This window comes from Plectropomus leopardus, chromosome 18, assembly GCF_026936395.1.
Source record: "Plectropomus leopardus strain MGB_pleo_1.0 chromosome 18, ASM2693639v1, whole genome shotgun sequence".
Taxonomy (NCBI): domain Eukaryota; kingdom Metazoa; phylum Chordata; class Actinopteri; order Perciformes; family Serranidae; genus Plectropomus; species Plectropomus leopardus.
The window spans coordinates 13,359,149-13,378,788 of NC_142193.1; the positions used below are offsets into that span (position 1 = coordinate 13,359,149).

General features: G+C 37.6%; 1 long non-coding RNA gene across 1 annotated transcript in view; it reads left to right on the forward strand.

Annotated features, from left to right (window-relative positions):
- Positions 1–5,246: 5,246 nt before the first annotated feature.
- LOC148186448 (uncharacterized) overlaps positions 5,247–19,640 on the forward strand; it is a 173,171-nt gene continuing 158,777 nt past the window's right edge. Inside the window, exon 1 of the long non-coding RNA XR_015774836.1 lies at positions 5,247–5,450. This is a non-coding gene — a long non-coding RNA (uncharacterized LOC148186448). The remainder of the gene's footprint in view (positions 5,451–19,640) is intronic.

Consider the following 19,640-nt stretch of genomic DNA (forward strand, 5'->3'; position numbering starts at 1 on the left):
GTGGATATGTTCAACTTCTGCTTGTAAGATGCATTCAGTCTTTTTCAAAAGAACTTGTAAGGTTGGCAAAACACCTTGTTCCTTGTGCAACAAAAGCATGTGGTTAGGTTTCAAAAAAACATTATGGTTTGGCTCGACATTCATGCGGGAAGTGAACAGCGGGCTCCCAGGTGAAAGTCCGGGCTTTGTTGGAATAGATGTGTGGTTTTCGACTGTATGTAATTGGACAACACAACATTTTACTGGATGACATTGTGTTTCACTGCAGTAAAAGTTAAACCTGGTTCAATGTTTTTACCAGATGACCTTACATTTGTGAGGGGGTTTGTGAGCCCTCTGCATTGGCATCATAAAAGTTCATGAAAGTCCATCCAATAGTTGAGAAAATATTTCATTTTGGCCCAAATCTTGTGTAAAAATGAAATGATTGAATCAGTGTCATGGCTGCACAGCTCTCTTATTCTTGCTGAAATATTAAATGAAAAAACTTAAATTCTTGATGTGAGACACAAACCTTCCTCCTGGTGTACCTGGCATACCTGCCTATTTACTAAACCTGATATCCACACTTGTAGCTCCATCATGCTACATAAATGGCATACTACTTCTCCAGCTGGCTCCAAATGTTGGCACTCTAGGTAATTTGTGTACCGATTCATCCATTATGAATATACATTCATTTGTGGGGAAAATGGGCTGAATTCTTTCCTATTTCTCTTACCTCGTAGACAGACTGGAGACCAACAAACAAGTTCTCATCATGCAAAACCGTCCACTGAGTGTTCTCACAGTCTTAATGGCACAAGTCAGTACAACAGGCAGATCGACTGCAGGGCTGAACTTGAAAATAGCAGCATCTTCCACACGCAAATATTGGTTATCTATTGGAAAGAGCAAAATTATATCAAAATAAGTACCAAAAGTAACCCGTCTTCCCCTGCAGGATAGCGGCACATTTTTAACTTGATTCACAGCTGAATTGGCGGAACACACTGATTGATTATTCTTGGCCAAAGTCTTGTGTGTTTTCATGAGGCGGGAAATCTCCAAGCCAGCGGTGCATCGACGTTCAATGAAATCCTGTTTTCTGTGCGTTCATCCAAATGTGTGAGTCATGTAGCTGAAAGTTGTCTCTCATCACAGCATGTACAGCGGACCACCCAGGTGGTTACACACACACACACACACACACACACACACACACAATAGTGTAGTCCATCACTGCTGTTGATTATTTACAAATTTAAATAGTTGCACAGAAAGCAATTACAGGTTTAAAAAAAAAAATGAAATGCCACTATTAATCAATTCAATTGTGGACAGGAGCAGAAGAGGAGGATAGAAGTGATGATCTGGTGTAATGTGGGACTGATGGTGCTGAGCTGGAGTCAGTGCACTGCCAAGGTGCCGTGTGATTTCAGTGTGTATTTGTTTTTAAATACTCTGTCAGGGATGATTTATGTGGCTACTTTGATAGATATTTTGTTGAGATTCAGCAGCAGAAAATCAGGCGGCATTATCCATGACAAAATTTAAATTAGCTTATTCTCCATCATCACAGTGGATGTGCAGTCGAGGTGACAATGGATGAGTAACCTATCATCGGGAGGCCAGTCTTAAACTTGGAGACAAAAACAAATCGACTCTGGTTGAGCAGTTTTGAGTAACACCTTAATTGCATTTCTAAACATTGCGAGACAGCTGAAGTCTGCACTAATTCTAATGTTTTATTGAAGACAATTATTAGCATTTAAGCTGTGTAAATCATTTTTGTATTAAAGTATGAGGAACCAAGGACAGTAAATATAACTGGGTAATACATTAATATATGATTGACATGTATTTCTCTACTCCTCTTTCCAATTTGAAGACTGTTAAATCATGTTTTGGCACATTTTGAGGGCATATGAATGTGAGACAGCAGTTATATGATTGGTCTTTGGAAGCTGAAACTCAAAATGGGACATATATTTCATGTCAACACACTGATTTGTATCAGGAGTAATGTGAAACACCCCTCTTTTATGTCTCTCACTCAGTCTCAGCCATCTAGACTGTATTCATCCATTGTGTCTTCGGTCTTTAAAGATTCTCCTTTCATCCATACTCCAACTGAAGCAGGTGTTAAACTAGTTGTCCCTGTTAAAAGCACAGACTGTCCTGTCCCCATGGCACAGCCAAAGGCATCAAACAGCTAATTCAGGTCAGCAGTCAGGCACTCATCCCATGTATCTTTGGCAGTGATGATAAACGAGTGGAGCTTTGTGTGTTTAATGGCATGTTTAAAACTTTTACAGGTGGGTTACATCTGCAGATGACCTTTACCGAAAGTGCGTGGGCTGCAGACTGTCTGCTTGATCTTAAAATTCAATTTAAAAATTAAAGCTAAGCAATACATGCTGTTCCCCTCTACTGAATGTTTTAGCCTCTTTAACTGGCAACATGGGGCAGCTTTTTTTTTTAGCTTAAATGCTCTAAAAAATCCACTGTACACTACCTGCCCAGCACCAAACAGCAAACAGACACAGCTGGAAACTCATTTAGCAGCTAAAGTACCAGTTATTTCTCTCAGAGTTGATGGAGGCCAATTCAGGGTTTAAGAGGGAATTTTATGCTTACAGCTTGTTGGACTGCCCCCAAGTGGCCAAAACAAACTTTGATATATTTTTTTTATCAACAAAAGAATTGGTTAATGGTAGGTGCCCATTCATGGTCATGGTTTCATTTTCAATGTATACCTTTTCTACATCAATTTATGGTGTATTTGTCAGGTGTAAATGTCCTTTGCTCCTTTCATGGTTGAAGGAGAACATATTCGCCAGCTGGTCCACCTTAAATTCCACACCTATGTGTAAATTATCTAATTGCACACTGTGAAAGCCAAATGTCTGCAATATATCAAAAAATGTTATATTGTCATTTCAACATCCAAATGATAAAATGTAAAAATGCAGATTTGATGGCACAATAAAATGTATGGCTATAGGCAACTTTATCTATATAGCACAAATAACTGACAACGAGGTGCTTTACACACAAAGAATGAAAGGAATCAAAAACAAACTTTCAACGACTGAATAAAAAGTATACAAATTTGGTGGTATTACTGGCATAAATTATAAAATAATGACATAAAAGAACAAACAAATGTGATAAATACATCATATAAGGCTGCAGAGGATAACGGGGTTCAACATTATCTATGTTTTGATGTCCTGCTAGGTGAATCGGCAGTGTTGTGCTTCAGGCATAATTGAAACAAAAGATTTTCCTGCTTGCATATTTGTGGTTTTAAAATAAAAAATCTTTGGGAAGCTGCTGTGTTATCTGCTTTGGCTTGATTAACTTGAGCTTCTTCAATTTCTGCATTTAGAGGATATGAGAGTTGAGAAAGTCAGCACTGAGCCTCAATAACTTGGGCCTGAACAGATTCAAAGCTTTTTTCAATAAAGTCAGGAAACCTGTAACTCATCCTCAGGGCAATAGTCTCATTATATTAAAGTTAAAATAGTAATTTCATCCCTTTTTTATGTGATTTCTGCTGAGGTTTTTGACTGGAGGAGGCGCTGATGCTCATATTACAGAGATAGATTTGAATAACTGCCAAGTACAGTTATTACAGTGAATGTAATGGCCATGTTATCTCTGATGATAAAAACTGGAGGAATTCTTGCTGTCTTCAGCATGCCACAGACAGCTCCTTTGGTTGTGGCAAATTATGACTTTTATGTTTTACACCAAATCCAATAATGCTAGAGATTTATTTTTGCAATAACAGCACAATGCTGTGCCATTACAATGCATCCGTGTCTTCATGTGAAACGTTTAATTTTTGGCTAATTTGTGCCACAATTGAGGAGATATGAGCAGAAACAGTTACCCACAAAAAAAATGCAGGCATTAATAGTTCTTTGTGTTACAATTTTGTAAAACTGTGGCACCACTTTGAATTTAAGTTTTCACTAATTATCTCCACAAATAAAGGCTAATGCATATCATAATTGGTTAAAAACAAAGAGCAACCTAAACTCATCTGAAAGAGGGAAAACAATTGTCTTCAGGCTGAGCTTAAATGGGGAAAATTCCCCATTAAAATGCAAAATAATGAACAAACTTTGCTGCACATGAACTGAAGCCTTGGTTAAAACAATTATGAACCTAATTGCCTACCGCGTTTCTACCACATTACATCATCCATTTTCCATATTAGAAATGACACGCTAATCTAGTGCTCATTAAAAATAAAACCTAAGCAGGCTAGTTGGGGATTATTAAAAATATTATATAGAAGAATGTTGTAAATCTCACAGCAAACTGCAGATTAAGTCTTAAGGAGATTAAAGTTAATTAAAGAGATGCTGTTTACCTGTCATGTTGTGCTCCTGAATACGCTGTATTATACCTGCACATATTTTACACTACATTTATTGCAGGTACAGTCTCTTATTATTTCCATCATTTTTTTTGACTAAATTTGGAAATGATCTACTGTAATTCTTCATTTTAATTTTCTTTAAGCGCAGTTTAAGGCAATGTCATTGCTATAATTTCTCTGTTACTTCGGACCCATATGCAGTGATCACAATAAGGGGTGTTATGATACATTGATCTAGATCGATATATATTGAATTTATATCATTTCAATAATCGGTTTGTGGATATAATGACTAAGTGGGTAAAGGCAAATAATAGAAGAGCTGGAACAGCCTGATAAGTTAAGAAACTTACATGAATTCACTGTAATGCAGTTTGTACAAACATGACAAATACTATGATATCCAAAATCTGACACTATATCCTTTATTAAGATATCCATGTAATATCAATATATTGCCCTGCTCTTACAGTGCAGACATGTGACACACCATAAATGAAACTCACCCTTGGCAAAAAGGGCCTTTTTAACCCGTTGAAACGTGAGCATATCTGAATTATCTTAAAAACAGGGGGAGAAGGCAATGAGCAACATAACAAAACATGGCTAATAAAATAAATAAATACGTTTCTGATCTGTAACATAATTCTAAATATATAATTATAATGTAATATAATTAGAAACATTTGCCATTTTTTCCCGTTTTTAAAATTTAAGTTTAAATTAAAGATTTAAACTTTTTTTTTTCTTTTAATCAAACCAATTCCCCCAGGTTTTAAAGGGTTAAATTGCCTAACTTGTAAAAAAAACATCTGCAGGTGGCACAACTACACTAATGCCGATCCAGGGTTGAAGGGGTTAAGATGTCGAGGCCTCTCAGGCTGTGTGGTTGGCTGCAGCACGTGCAGCACTTCATATGGACGCTTTTTGAGGAAATATTTGTGGTGCTCCTTGCTATTCGGATTAGCTGCGGACCTCAAACTTTTTTTCACGCCTAAAACTGGACGTTTCTTCTGCTGTATTGGACATGTCCAAACTTCTCAGCAAGGTGGACAAGGTGCAACACGTCAGCAAGGTGAGCGCGTGTATCTAATGTCCTAAGCTAGTTGACAAAACGGCTACAATATTCACCCCTTTTTTTTTAAAACCTCTTGTAGGATTATTTCGACTGACAGCCACTGTTTGAAAGGTCAAGAGTTTACTCTCCATCTTATAGTAAGAAAATATTCATTTGCTACCATTTTTGCTGTTTGTTTCAGTGACTTCTGTGATGCTTGTTGTTGTTTTCTGGCCATTGTTTTAGCATCTGTTGGCTGCTAATTTCTACTCTTTCTGCGGTGTTGGTGCTAATTGTGTCATACTTTGTTGTGCTAGTTGAGCTTATTTTTCGTATCATTGTAGTTTGGTATGTCTGGGATGCTTTCACTGTGTTCATGCTAGTGTTAAAAGTGCTGGCTAAGTGACAGTATTTCCTGTGTTTGTTGTTGTTGTTGTGGGTTTCTTGCTGCAGACTTTGGGCTCCAGTAGAGGAAACACTGAGTGTTTGCTTCAAGGATGCAAACGTTGTTGTCTTGCACACAGCCTATTGACATATAATTATTTCTTCATCTTTTGGATAGGTGCTCATTTTTTCCCCTACACACTATGCAGCTAAGTATTAGAGAAAACATTTAATTCATTTTCAGTGGCTTTATATGACAGTTTGTTTACTCTTCATATCATAATAACATATAAACTGCTGAGCTTCTGTTTTATGGTGACACTGCTGATACATTCAGCTGCACTCTTTGCCAGCCTTGATCTGGCAGTCATTGGTGTACTGATGGTCATCTGCAGCTTATCATCGCTTCATAACATTTCATAAGACTATCTGCTACAAACTGTGAATATTGAGATACTGTGAACAATTATCTGCCTCATAGCCTGCGGCTGCATATCAGGTGGGATCTTTAGATTTATGCGCCCATCTCACATATATAAGACTCCATAAACTCGACTGTATTTAATGCAGCATTGTATCTAAAGCAGTATTGATGCAAAGTTTATTATTGATATTTTCCTGTCTCTGCTATGCAGAGCAAGGTGCATGTGGGTAGTGATGAGAGGGGAGAAAGCCTGAAAGCATAATGTCTTCAGTACTACTCTGTATTCACTAATTAATTCATTCCATGTAAGTTTGCTAGTGAAAGTACAATTAACTACCCATAGTTCATCATATGTGAATTCTAATACAGGTTTTATATTCTCATAACCCAATTAAAATCTTTTTATATTTTAATATTAATATATTTTTTATCTTTTCATCCTTCGTATTGATCTAAAAAACTTTGCAATGTTTAGTGCGGGGCTACAACGAACAAATATTGCCATTCTAGTGTAAACTGCTGATTATTGTCTTAATCAATCAGTTGTTTGGTCTCTAACTCATCCCATCAGGAAATAATGTAAAAATGCCCATTATGATTCCTCAGGGCCCAAGTTGAGATATTCAAATGACTTACAAGTACTGTGCAAAAGTCTTAGGCCACCTTAAACTTTGTCATTTTAGCAAGGTTGTAATGATCATAGATATTTATTTCTCTGTAGTTTTATTTTACTAAAATACAACCAATTGAAAATCTATTGACTAATCGATAAATTAGTTGTGTCACCTATTGTACCATCTGGTAAGTGCAATATAGTGGTGCCTTTGACTGAATAGGAGTAAATGAAGGACAGAGAAACACACCACAGTACAGTAGTTTGTTTAAGTACAGTAGAAGCAGTAGGTGTGTTTGTGGAGTGTCTCATGCCTGTGTGTCTCATGTCTTTATGATATGATACAGTATACAGTATTAATCAAATATGGTAAGAAATAAGTTCAGTACTGACGTTTGTTACATGTGTAGGTGAGTGGGTAAGCTATTCAACTTCATGTGCATCCAAATACCATAGAATCACATTTTTACACTCTATTTATTAAAATAAGGTTTTAAAATTCGCACAAACACATTTTTAGGCCTATGCATTAATGATAGCAGTGGCTGGGGGAATTGTGGTTTCAGGTTATTTGTCAGTCCGTCCTTCCATCCCATTCTCATGATTGCAAGGTCTCGAAAATGCCTTAAGGGAAATGTCCACTTGGACTCAAGGACAAACTGATTAGATTTAGGTGATCAAAGGTCACTGTGCACTTGTGTCTGTCACATTCTCCTGAATGCAATATCTTTAGACGGTCTTAAGGGAATATCCTCAATTTTGGCACAACTGTCTACTTGAACGCAATAATGATCTGATTATAATTTCATGGTGAAATGTCACTGTGGCCTCACAAAACATGCTTTGGGCCATAACTCAAGAATTCATACTCAAAATTTCACACAAATTTTACAAAGTTTACTGTGACATCTGAATGTTCTTCAGAAACACTGGGCATTATTCAACACCAAACCTTGTGAACAGAAGGGGAGACATTACTCTTGGGTGTCCACCTTTAAACTGTACTGATTGTATAGATGCTTTGTGCTGCCTGGTTAAAGATGTGTGTGTGAAGCATCCACGTTTCAGAATATGCAGATTCTTGGCAGCAACATCTAATGCATTGTCAATTGTCATGACTACAGATGAGTCTGGACAGACATGGCTGTAAACTGTTAGTGCAACTTAACTGGTTTGTAGAGGCATAACCGTAAGGGGCTTCAGCAGCAAAGCTTATCAGTGGACTGTATGTAAATACAATTTTATGTATAACTTTTGTTTCTATTATGTTAAATGAAGTCATCCTCATGCTTTCATCCTCGCCCCCTGATGCACCACTGAGAGCTGTCACAAAATTGTTCTCTTTGTTGCTTTGAAGAACAACAATAACTCATGAAATGTGAATGAAACAACTTTAAACTCTCCTCTACATTATAAAGGCATTCTCACACACTGGAAAATATAACATTGAAAAACTTATAAGTATATAGGATATTACAGTGAAGTGACTAAGATTTGTGTTTACCTTTAATCTTTAAGTTGCTTTATGGGGGACATTTGGGAAAAATGTTACAGAAATAAGTGCTTTTATGTATATAAAGTGAAAAACAACAAAGACAACAACAGCATTATGAATGTGTTGAATGTCTTTGCTTCTGATATTGCTTTCTGAAAGCATACTTTGAACTTTTTTCCCATAAACTTATTATGTATGCATTGACACCATGAAGAAGTATTGTGTATCAGAAAAAGAAAAAGCATAAAACCAACACAATTTTAATGAAGTACATTTTCAGTGATCTCAGGACATTTCCTTTCAAGCTTGGAGCATCTTTTGCATTTTTAAAAACTGGACTGAAGAGACTATCACGAATGGATCCAAGAGCAATATATACAGTATTCAGTACAGCTGCAGAAAACAGAGAACAGCCTGAAGGATTTGTTTCCATAATTGCCACCCAATTAATGAGCTAACTAAAACAGTGTGTCCTGCAGCAGTTTCCTTTGCTTTGTCCTCAAATTCGTGCCATATTAAGTTGTGCCTCAGTTCAAATGACACATGTCCTTTGGAAGATAAACATTCCCTTTATTAGTTTATGCTGCTGGCCCATTAATTCCTGCTTGTTGTGGTGTGAAACAATCCCCACTGTATTTCTCAGTCCAATTAGACAGCAACCATTTCATATTTTCAAATGCAAAATATGCAAAAGTCTTTAATATCACTTTTGCTGTTTAACCAAAAGGATTAATAAAGAATTTCCTCTTCCATATTCATTGAAGCTCCACTCTGGGGCTCTAAAAGTTAGAAAAGTAATGACAGAGTTGCTGGTTCAAATCTTCAGACAAGCTCGTAAAATTTAGGCTGGGAAGACGAGTGACAAATTCTTAATCCACTGAGCTGCTGCTGAGCTCAAGTCAGATTTGTTCCAAATTTATGTTATTATTAAGTATCTCCAAAAATCAAAATGTAGATACATTTTTGTAAAAACAACAGGATTACCCAATTTCTTTGTGATTCTTTTATTTCTTTTTGTTTTAAATATTGAGTGTTGATGTAGTTAAACATGCAAACACATTACAAAGATGAGGTTTGCTTGAACTATTCTACCGTCCAGTGGCGTTTAAGATGTAATGACAATTGCAATGTATGTTGGATTTCCCATCATCTTTTAAATGTTCTTAATGGGTACCAATTTGTGCAACACTGAAGCTGCAGCATGTTTTTTAAAATCTCTTACCATGGGTTTCAGACTTTTCTGTGGCATGAAAACATCACTCATAGGTGTGAAGTCTTTGCAAAGATGACTATAAACATTGTGACATTGTCACTTAAGTTAGAATATGTTGTGATTTTGTACCGTAAACCTTTTCTTTGTTTTAGATAATTTCTATAAGTCTATGGCATCCTTCATTGAGCTACCATGCTTTAGATAACAAGTGACAGACATCCAGGTCTTGATTTGTTCGTGGGCTCGATGGACGTGCTTTTTAAAAACATACTTGTAAACTGTCTGGATGTCGTATGTGCCAGCATCTTATCTGGTCATTAAGTTTCGTTGTTGGAGACATTGTTTTAAGTAAAGGTGACAGGGTATCAGATTATCAGTAGAGACAACTCAGATGCTAACAGTTGTTGTACGCCTTCCTACAGGAAAATGTGTTGTCCAGGTTGTACAAAAGAAAATGAAAAACATGTTTTTTTGCTTGTTATCTGCCTTTTAATGAGAGCACATGGATTTCTAATAGTCAGGCAAGGACACAGGCATTGCACATTATGATAGATCCTTGTCTCTCTGTAGTGTTTACTTCAAGTATGCTGTTATCAAGAGCAGGACAATATGTCCACAGCTTAGAGGACAGACACAGTATACAGGCCTGCTGCATGAAAAACAGATTACAGATATCTGCCACTACATTATAATGTAGCAGATCATATCAGAAAGTGTTGTTGTGTGTTGTGTGTAAAGAAGTGTTTTGAAAGTGTGTTAACCCTTTGAAACCTATATCAACATCAGTATTTTTCTACACATTTGACAAGCATGTAAATGTGAGCAAAGTGTATTGAGTTCTTTTAAAACATTAGAAAAAAAGCCATCAGCAACATGGCAAGAAATATCCTGAAAGGTACTTTAAAATTTTGTGACAAGAGATGACAAGAAAATGACCTGAAAATTAGTTTTAAAAGAGAGTTCTTGTTTTCCTCAGCAGCACATTGAGGAGTTTGAGATCACAGCGTGGATAACTGATCTGCTGATCAAATGGATGAGAGGAGCAGCTGCTGGGCGAGTGAAAACAAACGTTTACACCCAGCGCAAAAAAACGCTTAAGTTTCACTTACACCACGCCTGCCATTCTGCTGCCTCGTCTGTGCCTGCTCCACCTGTATGCTCCACGCTTGCTCTCAGAGAGAGGTGCAATCAAATTATGGTATATATAGTCTAGTAGCACACCTAATGATGGTCCACCTCAAAAAATATAAAATCATCCATGGTGGCGGATGTTTTAAATCTGTCAGACTGACACAAATAAATGAATATGTGGGAACCTCTGGTCACCTGACATAGTGACCACAATACCTATTTAATGCCAAATCATGATGTTTTTCTTAACCTAAAAGCTTTTTTTTGTTTCCTATTTAACATGGTAATTTTGGAGCCGATCTGTAACCATTTCATGATGTAGGGACGTGTTAAAATTGCAACAGTTAGGATGAAAATGTGAAATACGTTGCTTTGGGGACGGTCATTTGAGTTGCTTTGGAAGTCCGTGTAAGTCAACCTATTTTATTGTCAACGTATGAGGGAGCATTATTCCTTATAAAGTGGCTTCAGTGGGCTTTGGTTTATTTATAACAATAATAACAATAAGTACCGTGTGGTCTTGTTCATGAGTGAGGAAAGGATGGAGCAGGAGATCAACAGGCGCATCGTTGCGGTGTCTGCAGTAATGTGGACTCTGTCGTGGTTGGAGGGAGCTGAGCCGAAAGGCAAAGCTCTCGATTTACTGGTCGATCTTCTTTCCTACCCTCACCTATGGTCACAAGCCAGATGAGGTGGCTCGGGCATCTAATTATGATGCCTCCCGGACACCTCCCTGGTAAGGTGTTCAGGGCACATCCCACCGGTAGGAGACCCCAGGGAAGACCCAGGACACGCTGGAGAGACTATGTCTCCCAGCTGGCCTGTGAACACCTCGGGAACCCCCGGGAAGAGCTGGATGAAGTGGCAGGGGAGAGGGAAGTCTGGGCTTCCCTGCTTAGGCTGCTGCCCCCGCGACCTGACCCTAGATAAGTGGTAGAAAATGGATGGATGGATGGATGGATGGATGGATGGATGGATGGATAATAATAGATTTTATTTGTAATGCACTTTACGTTTGAAACAAAATCTCAAAGTGCTACAAGGTAAAAGCATTAGCATAAAGAATGGATAAAAACAACCAACATAAAAGCATATTTAAAGGTCATATAAAAATTATCAGCATAAAAGCAAGAAGAGCAACCAGCAAGAAGTTACTTAAAAGTCATAGGTTCTGTAAAAAAATACTATACTATATGTCATAAGTGTGCAGTGCTTGACTAGATCAATGACAAACGCAGGTGGAGGTGGATGAAAAGGAACCCTCCTGTTGTGTGACATTTGACTATTCTTGTTTATTTTCATTTGAGCTTGTTTTGTGAAAAATCTTTCATTTCTAAGTTCCTTGTAATTCATGACAAAGTTGAGTAAGCACCACATTCTCTGGGTGGAAAAAACATCTTGCAGGCATTTCTGACCAGAGCAAGAATCTACAGTAATCTCACGAGCTGGCAGTCTTGTCATGTTGCGTTCTTGATGGGATTCACTGTTAACTATTCATATTGAGTGTGCAACATCAAAGCTAAATGTCTGTTGGCTTCACCTCCCACATATCTATATAAGGGATTGTTCCATCCCTCAGTAAAGAAACTAAAACAGGCAAGCATCACCTTTCGCAAGCAGTTGTGGTTAACAACAGTGAAGAGGACAAAAGCATTAAATAACTTGAGGGATCTTTAATTGGATCGACTCAATTGTGCCTAAATACACTTCCTCAATTTATGACACCTTTAAAGTGCAATTGAGAAACACAAAAGTGATCAGATGAGAAAAGTTTTGGCTGATATAGAGCTCTGGGATGTAATTGACTTTGTCTAATTGCTGCATTTAGACACTCAGTGTGGTTGAATAGAGGAGAGCAATTGGAAAGAAGGCATGAGCTGCAGGTGCAGTGGGAGAAAGCTCAAGTGTGACATCTTATTTCCTTTGTAAGAAAAGTGCTACTGAAAGAAAATGTGTTGTTTCGTTTTCATTGTAGATAAAATTATATTATTGTTATCAAAGTATCTGAATATGTACTACAAATGCAGCTGCTGCTACTACTACTACTATGACTGGAGTTATTCCTGTTAAAACTCCATTTTTCCCCCTCAAATGATATAGACAAAATGGAAATGTCACCTTGTTACTGAAATTGTACATGATTTGTTAGAGATGCTGTCTGACAGTGTTGTAAATCTCTTGTCTTGTGTTTGTCTGAGGATAATGTGAACATCAGAGAAAATCCTCTCAGCTGGTTTTGTTGCTGGAAAATGTTTGTGCAGAATGTATCATGCACAGATGTAAGGAAAAATACATCATTTCAATGAAACAGTTATTTATATTCATGCAATCTTTGCGACACATTGACTGGCTAATATTAGCCTATTTGCTGTGAGCAGAAATACAACGAAAAACACAGACAGTCTTTTCTACAAACATCAATGCTGTCTGTCATTTCCAGCTTCCAATGTTTTCAGTGTACTGCAGCAGTTCACAAAATTACAGCAGGTATCAGTGAGCTGTTTAACCATTTAGATAAATGATTGAGTTGCTCTGACTGGACCCTTGAGGTTCAATTACGTAAATCTATTCATCGTCTAAATGGAAAGTATTGATTGAATTGACGTTAATGTGAGGATGTCCTCGAGAAGGTTGCTTGCAGAAAGCAATGATTCTTGAGCTGTTTACCACTAAGGTACCAATGATTTTCCCCACAACTTTCTAACTTTGTGAACATGAAGTGATAGAAATAAGCTGTTTTGTAAACTGACATAAAGCACCTCAGGGTTATATGATATCCTGACTGGCTAAAAGAACAAAAACAAAACAAAAAACAGTGTTGTAAATTTACATTTAACTTAAAAAGCAGACGTATTTAGGGCTGCAGAATATGTATCATTTTTTAAATGTTAACATTGCGAAAGACTGGGATTTTACACTCAGGCATTTTTTTTTTAAATTGTAAAGAGTATCAGTAGAAAACTGCACTTAAAAATGTCATTCTTTTATTTTCAAATATCAGTGCCTTTTGTGTTCAGTTCGATGTTCTAGCACAGTGCTCCCCAACTGGTCCAGCCACGGGTTCCAGATTTCTCTTTATTTATTAGTTCAGTGTCCACACCTAAGATAAATTACCCCATATTTAATTTTATTTCACAAAATGTAAACAACACTTGGACTTATAACATAATTAAATAAAAACATATTGCAATAATAAAGTGCTATTACCTAAAACTTAGTAACTAAATAGCACTGTAACCAAAAATCTGCATATTATTGCTTCAAGACCAGTGATGCTGCAAAGGCATAGCATGTCAATAGGCCAAATAATGCCAAGAACAGGGAGACAGAATTGTTGCTGTCCTGGAAAAAACAAGTCAGCTTGATGAATGAGTCCCTTAACAATGTCTGTAGGTCTGTACTTCAAAATTTGACATGTTCACAAGTCACTTTTGGTCCATTCAGAATGGACCTGTGACTCACAGGAATGAGACCTAAAACCAGAAATAAGCATTTTTGCACTCCAGGTTCCCCAGTCTGAAAGTCAATGGGCTTTTAGTTAGATGCCGGACAACCTTAACACAACCTTAAGAGACCTTCACATTTTGTTCTGCCACTCATGAATTTTGTAGCTTTTATGTGTCCTAAAAAAAAGATGGTTGCTAACAAGTGGCTAAATGAGACGACAGAACATCATTAAGCCAAATAGCCTTGTCGTGGTGGCAAAGTTTTACTGCTGCCAATTGCATTTAAGATTATGTTGCTCAACAAAATGTGTAAGTATCATAAACGTTTGTTTGCCACAGAGCTTATTTTCTGCAATAATCAATAATCCAATGGAAAAATCCCATCTGCTTTTTGTTGAGGGAACCAGGGCGACTCTAACTTTCCTGTTGGCTTGCAAAACAACATCATCCCTGCAGCACTATACTGACAGCAGAGGCAGAACTGAGTACACTTTGATATCCTTCATTTTTGTTTCTTCTGGATTTGTTGACTGAAAGCCGGAGAAGCTGCAGACACTTTGCAACTGGGTGTGTTTTAGGAGGGAACAAAGTTCTTTTTGAGGCTGTAGATGATATACATGCTGCATAATCTTCTCTGTTTATTGGATTTTTAGACATGAAAGAGAAAAGCACTTTGTTAGACTGCATAAATGTGCTTTGTCTCTGTAAGGTATCAGTAATGAACAGTAATTTTAGCTGAAGGAAAAGACGATGCTGACATTGTTTTGGGAAAAAAATAAACTTTTCAAGTCATCAGATTATTAGGAAACTATAAAATATAAGGGGATAAACACTGAAATAGAAGCCTTGCAAGTTCTTTTTCTTGTTTTAATCTGAATAAAGCCTGCACGCGTCAGATTTATCTGCTTTGTTCTCCACTTTTGATGCTTACATAATTGGAGTGAACTCAGCTCATTAAAGACATAAGCAGCCGCTTTAAGCTTGATGACTAAGTGGTTCTCAGCTTGTTAAATCAAAAACTGAAAAAAATCACAGCAATTTGGAGCTATATTTTGTCAGAGAGGAAAGGTTTTAGGTGAAACAGAGGCCATCAAAGATGTACAGTTTCAATAAGTCACGTTGGTGAAAAGTCAAAAGTTTAACATTGACAGGCTGAAATATACAGAATGAAAAGAAGTCAACATCCTAACAATATTTTTGACAAAGCAGTAGTATCATTAATATCAAAGCTAATACAGTTTCAGGTTAATATCCTTTCACTCTAAAAAATGTTATTTAAAAAGAAGAAAATCAGGGCAAACTGCAGAGCCAGATGATGAAAGTACAGTGCAGCCTTGAGCAGCTTAGCAGAGCTTAAAGGTATATTATGATTTTAGGATTTTCCCCAAAAAACAATGTATAAAAAGTCAACCCACTAAATCGTCACTTATGACCCCCTAGAAGTGTGTGGTGGTGTATTTATCTACAAGGACTCTTTTTTTTCTCTTTTTTTGTTCTGTTTGTGATGTTTCAGGGCCCAGCGTGCATGTGAGGTCAGGGCTTTATAAAAAGGTGGTGGCCGACCATAAGCAGCACACATTTAGAGAGAGCTATGAAAATTGCAGACACAGTGCCAGAAAACTCTGAAAATATATAGCAAGGTGAAAGGGCTGTCGGACTGAGCTCGTTCCAAAACTAGTGAATCTTAGTTATGCTCTCGCTGGCGACGCCATTTACAAACAGCAACCTAAACCTGCTGCATAGTATTCATTTTAAAGAGAATGAGAATTGGACTTGTCAGGAGAGCAACAGCAAAGCTCCGTATGAATGATGATGTCGCTCTGTCACTGCTGCATGTTTAAATAATTAACTGTTTGCCAACAAAGGTAAAGGGGATAATATGTCACTGTTGTGTTGGCCCCACAGTGGCCCCAAAATCTGTTTTAGCAGCTTTAAAGTACAGCAACATCACCATTAGATTATTATATAAAAGCACCTACAATGAATGTGCATTAAGTGTGTGATGTAGAAAAGTAGTCTTCAGTGCAGTACATGAAAACAAACCTTATAGTGAATCCAGAGAAAGAGTTGCATAAGCTGCAGCCAAGTTTGTTCTCATTGCTGTTCCATAATTGTGTAGAGTTCATTGCTGAAGGAAGTAGAAAACACTAAACAAAACAGGATTTCACAGAAGTTTGAAGGGCTCCATTGTACCCGTATATATTTATATTTTGTTTTCGTGAATGGCTCAGTGTCAAGCATGTACCTCTAAAGGAATACAAGAAACTGTTCATGGACATGTGAACTTGAAAGAAATTGAGTACCAAATGGTGTTCTTGGAATAGGCATTTTTCCAGCGTCTGTAAAACCTTTTATACACAGAATCACAAGTGTATCATTAACTGGCAGCTCGCTCCAACATATTATCACACTGGTAGAGTGCTCTGAATAGATTATTCATAGTGGCTGATAACTGTGTGGGATGTCTGCGCAGGAGTGGGGATAGAGGAAGGATCCACGGAACGACGACCAGCAGCTGATGTCTTCATCACATTTACAGCAGGCGTTTATTTGAGCAATCATACATTTTAGCAGTTACCTCAGGTTTTTCCAATAGCGCGAGTTTAACAAGAGGAGAGTAAAATAATGGAAGCTCCTTCATCGTCCTCAGGGTAAAGTGACTAAAGTGGTCTGAATCCTCCGTCTTTGTTGAAAATCAATCATCTAACTGTCAACAAATCAACAAATCCATGCAAGTCAGAGTAGTTAGAAAAGCTGTGTGTGCCCTTGGAAATAGAGCAGCAACAATTATTTTCATTTTCAGTGAATCCAGGGCCCAAACTGCATGTTTGAATAATAAAACTCAAAAATATTCACTTTGCAATGACAGGAAATTGCCAGTTACATTGGTAATTGCTGTTTTCTAATGATGTATTTTCAACTAACCTCTAAAATCTTCAATATTGCAGTCTTTTGCAATGTATTTATCGCACAAGTGGACATCGTGATAACAACAACAACAACAACAACAACAACAACAACAACAAAGACATATTGTGCAGCCCTAATATTTATATTTGAGAATATTTTGAAGTTATTTTAATATTTTGTCTAGTTTTTTAAAGGGTCCTTTAAAGGGTCCAGTGTGTAGTATTTAGATAAGTAGATCTTTTTCATATTCATACTGTTTTTATTAGGGATGCACGATAACTGTTTTTTAAAACCGATACCGATAACCGATAACTTTCAGCTCCTAAAGGCCGATACCGATAACCGATAACACACACATATACCTAAGATCATCTGTACATTTTAAAGTCTGTATTTATCCACTGCGCGGTCAGACTCATCATGCTTACAGGGCTGACATCACAAGTCCATATATCCATGGTGAAGCTCATGTCTTTCACGTTGTTATCAATCAAAGTGTGAATACATTTGGCAATCGCATCATACTTAGCTGGGAGGCACACATCAGAAAAGTAGCGGTGGCTCGGCAATGTAAACCGTGGCTCCAAGTGATTAATCAGACGAGAAAAGCCTCTGTCCTCGACCAGGGTGAAGGGCTGGTCATCAAGCGCCATCATGTCCATGATTAAATCTTCAATAGCCTTAGCCCGTGGGTCATCTTTGGAAAACCTCTTGGATTTTTCGAAAGCCTCGCCGATGTGTCTAAGTCCCGGTGGCTTCTTTGCGGGTGGCTTTAAGTTGCTAACGTTAGCTTCTTTAGCAGCCCGGGCGTCCTCATACACCTCATACTACAAAACTCAGTCGAAGCGGTGGTTATGTTTCAGGTGGCTGATCAGGTTTGAAGTATTAAAGCTAGTGCTAGTTCTCCCTCCTCGTGGAACTCGCTTGAAACATTTGTTACAAGTAACCAGCGAACTGTCTTCTTCGGAAACTTTGAAGAAGTCCCACACAATCGACGCCATGTTCTTTGTTTTCGTAAGCACGCTGCTGCATGCTGCATTCAAGGTGTAACGTAAATTCCCCCGTTCCCTCGTTTGCTAGTCGTTCTTTCGACCTTTTTAAGTTCATGTTTCTATTTTTTATGTGTAACGTAGAAAAATAGTGTGGATATCAATTTAAGTCAGCAACTACCAAAATTATGACCGAGTTAACAAGTTGTTTTCTGACATGAGGGGGTATTCTTGATTTTTCCCAGTGAGAGAGAGATTTTCTGATTATGCCGACATCACGTGAACGCAGCATTCACTGCAGGCCATTCGGGTCTCATAGTGGGAGCAAGGCACTGCCGTGCTGACAAAAATATTCATGATATCGGACTTATCGGAATTACGTCATAATTTCCTGTTATCGGCCCGATAATTATCGGCCCGATAGTTATCGTGCACCCCTAGTTTTTATTAGTTTACAATCACCTGAAAACAGGAATTGTGTTTTTGTTACTTTAGAATGAGCTGTCTATATCGACATCGACATATCGTGTGGGTTGTTTTCCATAGAGTTCACCATGTTGTTTCTACGTCAGCTTTTTTGTGTTGGCCACCGTAGTTCTCTTACATGCTTTTGGTACACCGGGGAAGTTTCAGGAGATGCGACTACATCTTACACACAAGACCCTTAAATTTGTTTGTAAAAGAATGTTGACCAATTAATATTGTGGGGCAGTTGACTCTTGTAAAAAAACAACACTAAAAGTCCATAGTCATGCTGGCAGAGGAGGTCTCAGCGGACATATGTGCTAAATGCTAACATCAGCATGGTAACATGCTCACAGTGACAATGCTAACATGCAGATGTTTAGCAGATATAATGTTTACCAACATACTAGCATGCTAACATTGGCTTAGTAGCATAAAAGCTCAGTGTACTAATGTCATTAGTTTTGCAGGTATTTGATCATAAACCAAAGCATAGGACAAATTAATATTTGAGTCATATAAAAGTCATATAATCACCATAGTCAGAGGGATTCATTGTCTGGAAACCACAAATGTGTGTAGGATTTTTTTAATGTTTATTCATATTTAGATATTTTACAGGATAAGTGAAAACTTTGGCCTGCTGGTGGCACCAGACAAAAAGTCCAAAAAGTTACACAATTACTGATACTTAGCTGGCAATGTGACCAAAAAGGCTAATGCATTTTATCTTGTTACACTGTTACATTTCATCTTCAGCGTTTTCCTCATTTTTTAACTTTTCTAAATGGATATGTTAGCGAAATTGTCTTAGCGATATCATACCTTTAATTCCCCCTGATTGAGTCAAATAAAAGGAACATTTTCTGCTTCAACATGCAACAGCACTGCTCATCAGTATTCGTAAAGCATTTGGAGGGGCTAAAGGCTTTGTTTGAGATGTAATCACGTCTCAAATGAACGCGGCAAAAGGTTTAACTATGATGCTCATCGGAGGTCAAATGGAGACACTCCCTGAAGATGAAACAGACAGGTAAAGGTGGCGGGTGACACCAGGAAGACCATGTAGGTGCATTAAGCTCTATATCAGGAATACTAATGCTGAACAGCGCCCTGAAATTCTAATTGTGTTCCTGTT